This window comes from Triticum dicoccoides, chromosome 5B, assembly GCF_002162155.2.
Source record: "Triticum dicoccoides isolate Atlit2015 ecotype Zavitan chromosome 5B, WEW_v2.0, whole genome shotgun sequence".
In the NCBI taxonomy this organism is placed as follows: domain Eukaryota; kingdom Viridiplantae; phylum Streptophyta; class Magnoliopsida; order Poales; family Poaceae; genus Triticum; species Triticum dicoccoides.
In genome coordinates, this window is record NC_041389.1 from 712,391,278 (window position 1) to 712,399,224 (window position 7,947).

General features: G+C 54.9%; 1 pseudogene; it reads right to left on the reverse strand.

Annotated features, from left to right (window-relative positions):
• The window catches only part of LOC119306815, an 18,161-nt pseudogene extending 11,142 nt beyond the window's left edge, over positions 1–7,019 (reverse strand).
• Positions 7,020–7,947: the final 928 nt, after the last annotated feature.

The following is a 7,947-nucleotide window of genomic DNA, read 5'->3' on the forward strand; positions in this document are numbered from 1 at the left end:
AAGGAGTTGAGGTTGCGATACTCGCCACCCCAGTCCGACTGAACATGAACAATTTTGTGCTTGAGAAGGTGTTCAACATGTTTTTGGAACTGAACAAAAATGTCAAACACATCAGATTTACGTTTGATAAGATAAAGCCAGGTAAAGCGGCTGTAAGCATCAACAAAACTGATATAGTAATTATGACCACTAACAGAAGTCTGAGCAGGACCCCATACATCTGAAAACACAAGTTCTAAAGGATGTTTCACCTCACGACTGGACTCAGAAAAAGGAAGTTGATGACTCTTCCCCTGCTGACAAGCATCACACACTGCTACATCTTTATTACTAGACACACTAGGAAGCTCATGACGACGCAAAACATGCCGGACAATAGGTGTGGCCGGGTGACCAAGACGAGCATGCCACTGTGACGGAGATACCCGAACTCCACTGAAGACGCGAGCGACGCCAGGATGCTCCAGACGATAGAGACCTTGGCAGAGCCGCCCACTAAGAAGAATGTCCCTCGTGCCCCGATCCTTAATAAAAAGATCAAAAGGATGAAATTCACAAAGCACATTATTATCACGAGTGAGTTTAGGAACTGAAAGAAGATTATGTGTCACAGATGGAACTCGAAGAACATTGGGAAGTTGAAGACTCCTATTGGCATGTCTAGTGAGAAGTGATGCTTGACCAATATGAGAGATGTGCATACCTGCTCCACTGGCGGTGTGGATCTTGTCGGAGCCATGGTAGGGTTCACGAGTGTGAAGCTTCCCCATCTCACTGGTCAGGTGCTCTGTCGCTCCAGAGTCCATGTACCAGTGGGGATCAATGGAGTAGGACTGAGTGTGTCCCTGTGGCTTTTGCGGCGGCGGACGATCAGCCATGGCGACCTGACGAGCAAAGTTGCGTGTATCCTTCCCGTCATTGCCGAGACCAAGAAAACCCCGCTGGAAGCGCTTGTGACACTTCGAGGCCCAGTGCCCATCGCGACCACAAAGCTGGCACACACGTGGACCGCCAGCCCCTGGTAGCGTCGCAGTAGGAGGAGGGGCCGAGGCGGGTGGTGGTGACTGCCCCGAAGGAGCCCTGGATGAAGCAGAGGAGCGACCACCCTTGGTGGCGGCGTTTGCCGAGAGGGCGCCGTTGCCCCTGGATCGGCGCGTCTCGACTCGTTGCTCAGTAAGCAGGAGGCGTGAAAAGACCTCGTGTGCTGGCATGGGCGTGGAGTTGCCCCTCTCATTGATGATCTCGACTAGGGCGTCATACTCCTCATCAAGACCATTGACAATAAACGAGTTGAACTCGGAGTCGGTGAGGGGCTGTCCAATGGAGGCCAGCGTGTCGGCGAGACTCTTGACTTTGTTGTAGAACTCGGTGGCGGTGGAGTCAAGCTTCTGACACTCCCCAAGCTGGCGACGGAGCCCAGATACACGAGCCTGCGACTGTGCCGCAAACGAGCGCTCAAGAATAGTCCATGCCTCGTGGGACGTCTTGGCGAAGACAACAAGCCCAGCAACGGCCGGAGGGAGCGACCCCTGGATGGAGGAGAGGTTCGCCTGATCCTGCCCTGTCCAGACACGGTGAGCCGGATTATAGACCGGACCGTGCACGCTGTCAACCAGCGCAGGAGGGCAAGGGAGAGAGCTGTCGACATAGCCAAGCAGATAGTGACTCCCAAGAAGCGGAAGAACCTGCGCGCGCCAGAAGATGTAATTGTCCGACGACAACGTGATGGTGATGAGATGGCCGAAGTGAAACGGCGGCGGCGGCTGCGATCCCATCGAGGAGACTGGCTGAGGTGAGACCACCGTGGAGACAGTCAGAGGGGCAGACGGCGCGGTAACAGAGGGCGCGATGGCCGCGGTTGACGCCGCGAAGCCTGCCAGCGCGACGTCCTCCGCCACCAGCGGCGCAGTGGCCGAGGGCGCGACAGCCGCGGTTGACGGGGCGGCGGCGGTGTGGGCCACAAGCGCCTGCCCGGGCGAAGTAGCAGCCGGCGGGAGCGCGAAGAGGGAGCCGACGCTCCGTGTCCCGATCGGCGCCTGAAGGGAGGCGGCATCCAGCGGCCTCGAGAGAAGTGCCGCGAGGGAGGCCGGCAGAAAACCGGTGGCGGTGGAGCCGGACGCAGCGGCGGACGTCATAGCAGTCGGGCGACGGCGACGGCGGGCGCGGCGGCGGCGGCGGTGGCGGCGGCAGCGGCGGCGGCGGTTTAGGGTTTTTAGGCGGAAGCGGACGTAACCTAGCGTGATACCATGTAAGACAATAGGCTTTGGGGGGAACCGACACAACCCTCTAGGGGTGGCCTATCACATATATATATAATGAGGTGGTATACAACGTTACAATATACACATGTAAATACAGTCTAACAGCGTGAAACAACCCCACGAAATCAGCACTTGTCTGCAAATGTGGATTTTGTTTTTCTTTTTTAGGGAAGGAGAATAACCCAGGGCCTCTGCACCATTAGGATGAACTGCAAATATGAAAAATGATGGGGCAAGCGGCAAGAGAGCAGACCGTCGAGAGGGTGATTCCTCTAGATCTCTCACCGGGGGCGTCGTCGATCTGGTTGCACGGCAGCGCCTTACTAAAGCCCCCTGCCTCGGCTAGCACCTAAAGAAAAGAAAATGCCTTCAGAATTCAGATCAGCCGCTGGCACTGGCACAGCATCGAAGCAGAGCGGGCCTGATCTGACTGACCTTGGTGATGGCGGCGGTGAGGGTGGTCTTGCCGTGGTCGACGTGCCCGATGGTGCCCACGTTCACGTGGGGCTTCCTGCGATGCGACACACAGATTCAGCCGAGACGACAGACCATTCAGACTCCAAACCACGAAACGAGAAATGAGAGGGAGCGAGCGGGGAAGAGCGGATCTGAGGAGCTGACGTGCGGGAGGTGAAGGTCGCCATGGCCCAGAGGCACCGCTAAAAAATCACAGAACAAGTGAAGAAACGGAGAAGGCGTTGACCGAGAACGAAGGAGCTTGAGCAGCTCAGTTCTTTCATCATTATTAACTAACTAACTGGAGGAGTAGTGGGGGGCACGCGGGAGCATCGATCGTCCGTGTACCACGGGTAGCAGCACGAGGTGAGCAAGCGATATTTTCCGGTTTTCTCGGAGCATCTCCAAAACGCGCTATATAAGCGCCGCGCTGAAAAATTAGTGCTTTTTGCGCGCGTGCTACCGCTCCGAGCGCTCCAGCGGTGGCGCAAAAACGGCGCGCGCAGCATAACTAGTTCAGCGCGCGGATCAAAATGCCATCGCACGTCGTTTATTTGCTGCACCCGCTCCCGCATGCTGGACACTCGAGCACCCGCTCGCAACTCCATCTACCCCATTCAGCCGCTGGCGCCGCCCCAACCCGCGCCACGCCATTTCTTCCGGCGACCGTTTCGGCGCGTCCTCGGCCTATCCCCGCGCCGCCGCTGCTTCCTCCATCTCCCTCTAGTCACCGCCGTCCCTCGCGCGCGGCAGTCCTCTGACAAACAGCGCCCGGCCGCCCACTAGCGCTCGGCGCCCGCAAGGTGTTCGACAAAACACCCGCAAGGTATGTATTGCTTCGACTTCATATGTTTTACATGAATTTGGTGAATGTTGTTTGTAGTTTTTATAGCCTAGTTTAAATTGAACATTGTAGATGAGTTTGTCATATGATTCTTCCAAAGAAGAATTTGATATGAAAGAGGAGGATCTTGCAATGATCCTAGCTATGCACATCAATAAAAAACCGAAGCATGGTGATTCGGTTATTGATCGGCAGAAAATTTGGAGGGATAGGATTGATGCCCACAATAGATTGATCAGGCACTATTTCGCGGATAGTCCCGTGTATCCCGAGTCAAACTTCCGGCGTCGGTTTAGGATGAGCACCGACTTGCTCAGACGCATTGCACCGAGTTGTTTTGAAAGATAAACTATTTGCTTGAGTTGTAATAACGAAATTCAACTATTTTTGTTGATTTATTTTGTTTGTGTTTGATCTTTTTCTTGTGTTTTGAGCGCATATGTTGTTTGTGCGAGAACGCGCACGCTGCATTTTAGCGCACCTGCAGGAACTACGCGCGCGCGCTAAGTTTACAGCGGCCGCTGGAGCCGGCGCTCCCAGCTGTGCCAAAACAGGCGATCGGCGCGCTGCAAACGTATTTTTTGTTGGGTTATGTTGCAGAAAATAAAAAATTTCTACGGTTTCACCAAGATCTATCTATGAGTTCATCTAGCAACGAGAGAGAGGAGTGCATCTACATACCCTTGTAGATCGAGCAGAAGCGTTCAAGAGAACGGGGTTGAGGGAGTCGTACTCGTCGTGATCCAAATCACCGGAGATCCTAGCGCCGAACGGACGGCACCTCCGCGTTCAACACACGTACGGTAAGCGTGACGTCTCCTTCTTCTTGATCCAGCAAGGGGGAAGGAGAGGTTGATGAAGATCCAGCAGCACGACGGCGTGGTGGTGGATGCAGCAGGGATCCCGGCAGGGCTTCGCCAAGCGTCTGCGGGAGGGAGAGGTGTAGCAAGGGGGAAGGGAGGCGCCAAGTGCAAGGGTGCGGCTGCCCTCCCTCCCCCCTCTATATATAGGGTCCCCAGGGGGGCGCCGACCCTAGGAGATGGGATCTCCTAGGGGGGCGGTGGCCAAGGGGGGTGCCTTGCCCCCCAAGGCAAGTGGAGGCGCCCCCTGTCGTGGTTCTAAGCCTGACAGTAGAATGGGGGGTAGGTATGGAGAAGCAAGATCCTAGCTATGGAGCAGTTGTGCACACAAGTGTTTTACGAGTTCAGGCCCTTCTCGGAGGAAGTAACAGCCCTACGTCTCGGAGCCCGGAGGCGGTCGACTGAATTATGTGTGTGAGAGTTACAGGGGTCCGAACCCTTCTACCAGTGGAGGGGGGTGGCTTATATAGAGGATGCCAAGACCCCAGCCAGCCCACGTAGCAGAGGGTTAAAGTACATTAAGGTCTGGCGTTACTGGTAACGCCCTACATAAAGTGCCATCATGACCATTAAGACTACTTAATTACAGACCGTTTGGATACATAGTAGATCTTGAACTCCTAGTTGTCGAGTGAGTCTTCATGGTCGAGTGTCTTCAGGTTCGTCGAGTTTCTTCTAGTCCGTCGAGTGGAGTCCCTCTTGGTCGACTGGAAGACGGCTTCTTCTAAGAGATGTCCTTGGGGAGGGTACCTTGGTCAGGTTCATGACCCTACCCTAGGTACATGACTTCATCAGTAGCCCCCGAATGGATCGAGGTTTGAGTGAGGAAGGAGTTGGCCATCTTTCCGACCTGCTATTTGGTGATGTAAAGGTGTTTTGCTCTTGATCAATGACTTTCAAGTGAGGGTGTCAACTTTCGTTCAGTCGCCTTGATCCATTCTTTATATCTGTCTAGTGAAATTTATGAACTTGGGAATTTCCGAGCGACGGATTGCAGGAGATCTTCCGTCTGACAAGTTGCCCTGTGGTTAGCGGATTTAGTGGGATCCGAATTTTGGGAAGCGCGCGAAGTGGAGCAGACCGCGGTACTCGGATGGGATAAGGCAGGGACGCCTCGATTCTCGCACCACCTTTTTCGCCACGTATCGCTTGCGCGACTGTTTCGGGATTTGACAAGATCGCCTAGGCCTACCTGTCGGCCACTCGGAACTGACCCCATATAAGGAAACCGGTGGAGGTTTTTTGAACAGTGCCTCCTCATTTTCTCCTTCCTCGCCTCCAGATTCATCCACTGTGCCCACCAACTGCCCGACGCTACTGCTCCGTTCCGGCCTCGTCGGCGACAATGGTGAAAGAGAAGACGGCGGCTTTGGAGCGGGCGAAGAAGGCGACGGCGGCGGCGAAAGTGAAGGGGAGAGCGACCAGTCGAGGGGGATCCTCGTCGCGGTCCCGTTTGCCGCAAGGTTGGATCCAGGGTGATTGGATCCGCTCGACCATCACCCAAAAGGATCTCGACGACCTGGCCGACGAAGGCCTGATTGCGCACGGGGCGGCGAGGCTCCCGGGGATGGAGTGGCAGCCACAGCCTCAGGAGGGTGAGTGTGTCCTCTTGGCGACTCATGTAGATCGAGGGTTCTCTCTGCCACCGCATCTTTTCTTTCGAGGGTTTCTGAATTTCTTTGGAGCTCAGCTTCACCACTTTACCCCCAATTCCATTGCCTATCTCTCCGCCTTTGTATCTTTGTGTGAGAACTTCTTGGGTTGTCGGCCGCACTAGGGCCTCTTCAAACACATATTAACTTGTCGTTCTCAGACGGTGAAAAAGGCCAGCCCCAATGACGAGAGAACTCAGGTAATCCAGATGTGTGGGGATCTCGGGGTCCGGATGAGGAGTAAGAGCGCTTTCCCAGCTATGACCCTTCCCGAGTCAGTCAGAGGGTGGCAGTCGACCTGGTTCTACTGCCAAGACCAGTCGACGCCAGGGCAGTCGACTGGGCTCCCTCCCTTCTCTATGAGTCGAGTGAACAAGCCATCCTCTCTGAAAGTAGTTCCGGAGGAGAAGGCTCGGGTAAAAATGTTGATGGAGCGAGTAGTTCAGTTGATTCGTGACGGTGTGACTGGCATGGACCTTCTGGAGGTTTTCCTTTGGCGGCGCATCCAACCACTCCAGTACCGGGGCCACCCGATGTGGCTGTATTCTGGTACAGAAGACACCAGTCGGGTCCGCCCAGAGGAGGTCGATGATGCCACACTGGGGAGGTGGATGACTGCCATCACGGGGAACAAGGACAACCCTCGTGGAGCCAGGAGGATCCCGCCACAAGACCAATCTTATGAGGCGGACAAGGTACGACCATTTTCCTCCGATTGCTCCGTCTATTCTGTTTCGTCGTAGATCAGTCGATTGACTTTTGTCTTGCTTGCTGTCTTTCAGGAAACCACCGAGTTGTACTCGATGCCCAACGGGGCGCAGGCGCAGGCCAAAGAGGAGGAGGGAAGCGGAGGCGAAAGCCAAGAGGAGTGGGAGTCGGATGCCGATGAGGGTGACGAAGGTGCAGGCTCTGATGAGGAGGAAGAGGAGGAGGAAGAGGAGGACGAAGTTGCACCTCCTCGTTCCGAAAGAAGGTCCAAGCTCGCCCACGACCCTGCGGCTGATCGTGGCAAGGGAGTCGTACCTGCTGGGCAGTCGACGAAACGCCCTCGGGCAACTTCACCGGCGCCGACTGAAAAGGTGTCGAAGCAACCCCGAGCGGCCCCGACAAAACCGGCGAAGGCCCTACCGAAGATGAGGATGGAAATTCCGACTGTTTCTGGGTAACGGCATAACTCATGTTTTTCATTATTGGTCGACTCAATCGCTGACCGACTAATATTTGAAATCGTAGTGCTGCTACTTCTGAGACTTCAACCAGGCACGAGGATCAAGAAATGGAAGATGCTGCTACTTCTCATCCTGGTATGATCTGTGCGGTTTTGCTTTTGGTCGATTGAATCTTTATTTTTGACTTTGAACTTCTTCTGCAGCTCCACCTAGCGTTGTCATCAATCTCCCTGACGATGACGATGACGCGCCACTGAGGCAGAGGAGGAGCAGGAAGGCGACTGTTGGCAAGGCTGTTCCGGTTGTCTCAGCACCTGGACCACAGATTCCAGAGGGGAGCAACGTTGCTCGGGCTACCGTGTCCTTTGCAGAGCCGTTGACGGTTGCCCGCCTTCGTCGTCGAGTGCTGACCCGCCTTCTCTCTTCTCCACCTACCACGTCCCGGAGGACCAAGCAAGCGCTGCCAAGGAAGCCATACGCCAGGCCGGGATTATGATGGAGCAGGTGAAGGCGATCCGAACCGCCAGCCAAGCAGCTTATGACGCGAGCTCAGCTCTCTAGAGCAATGTCCAGGTTAGTTAAACATTGACTGGAAATCTTGATATTTGTCATGCACCCACTGGGTGTGTCAATTCTATGGTGGACTGCTGGTAGTCGACTGTAGTCTTTGTGTCTTGAGATTTCTCACTTTACTTGTTTCACTCG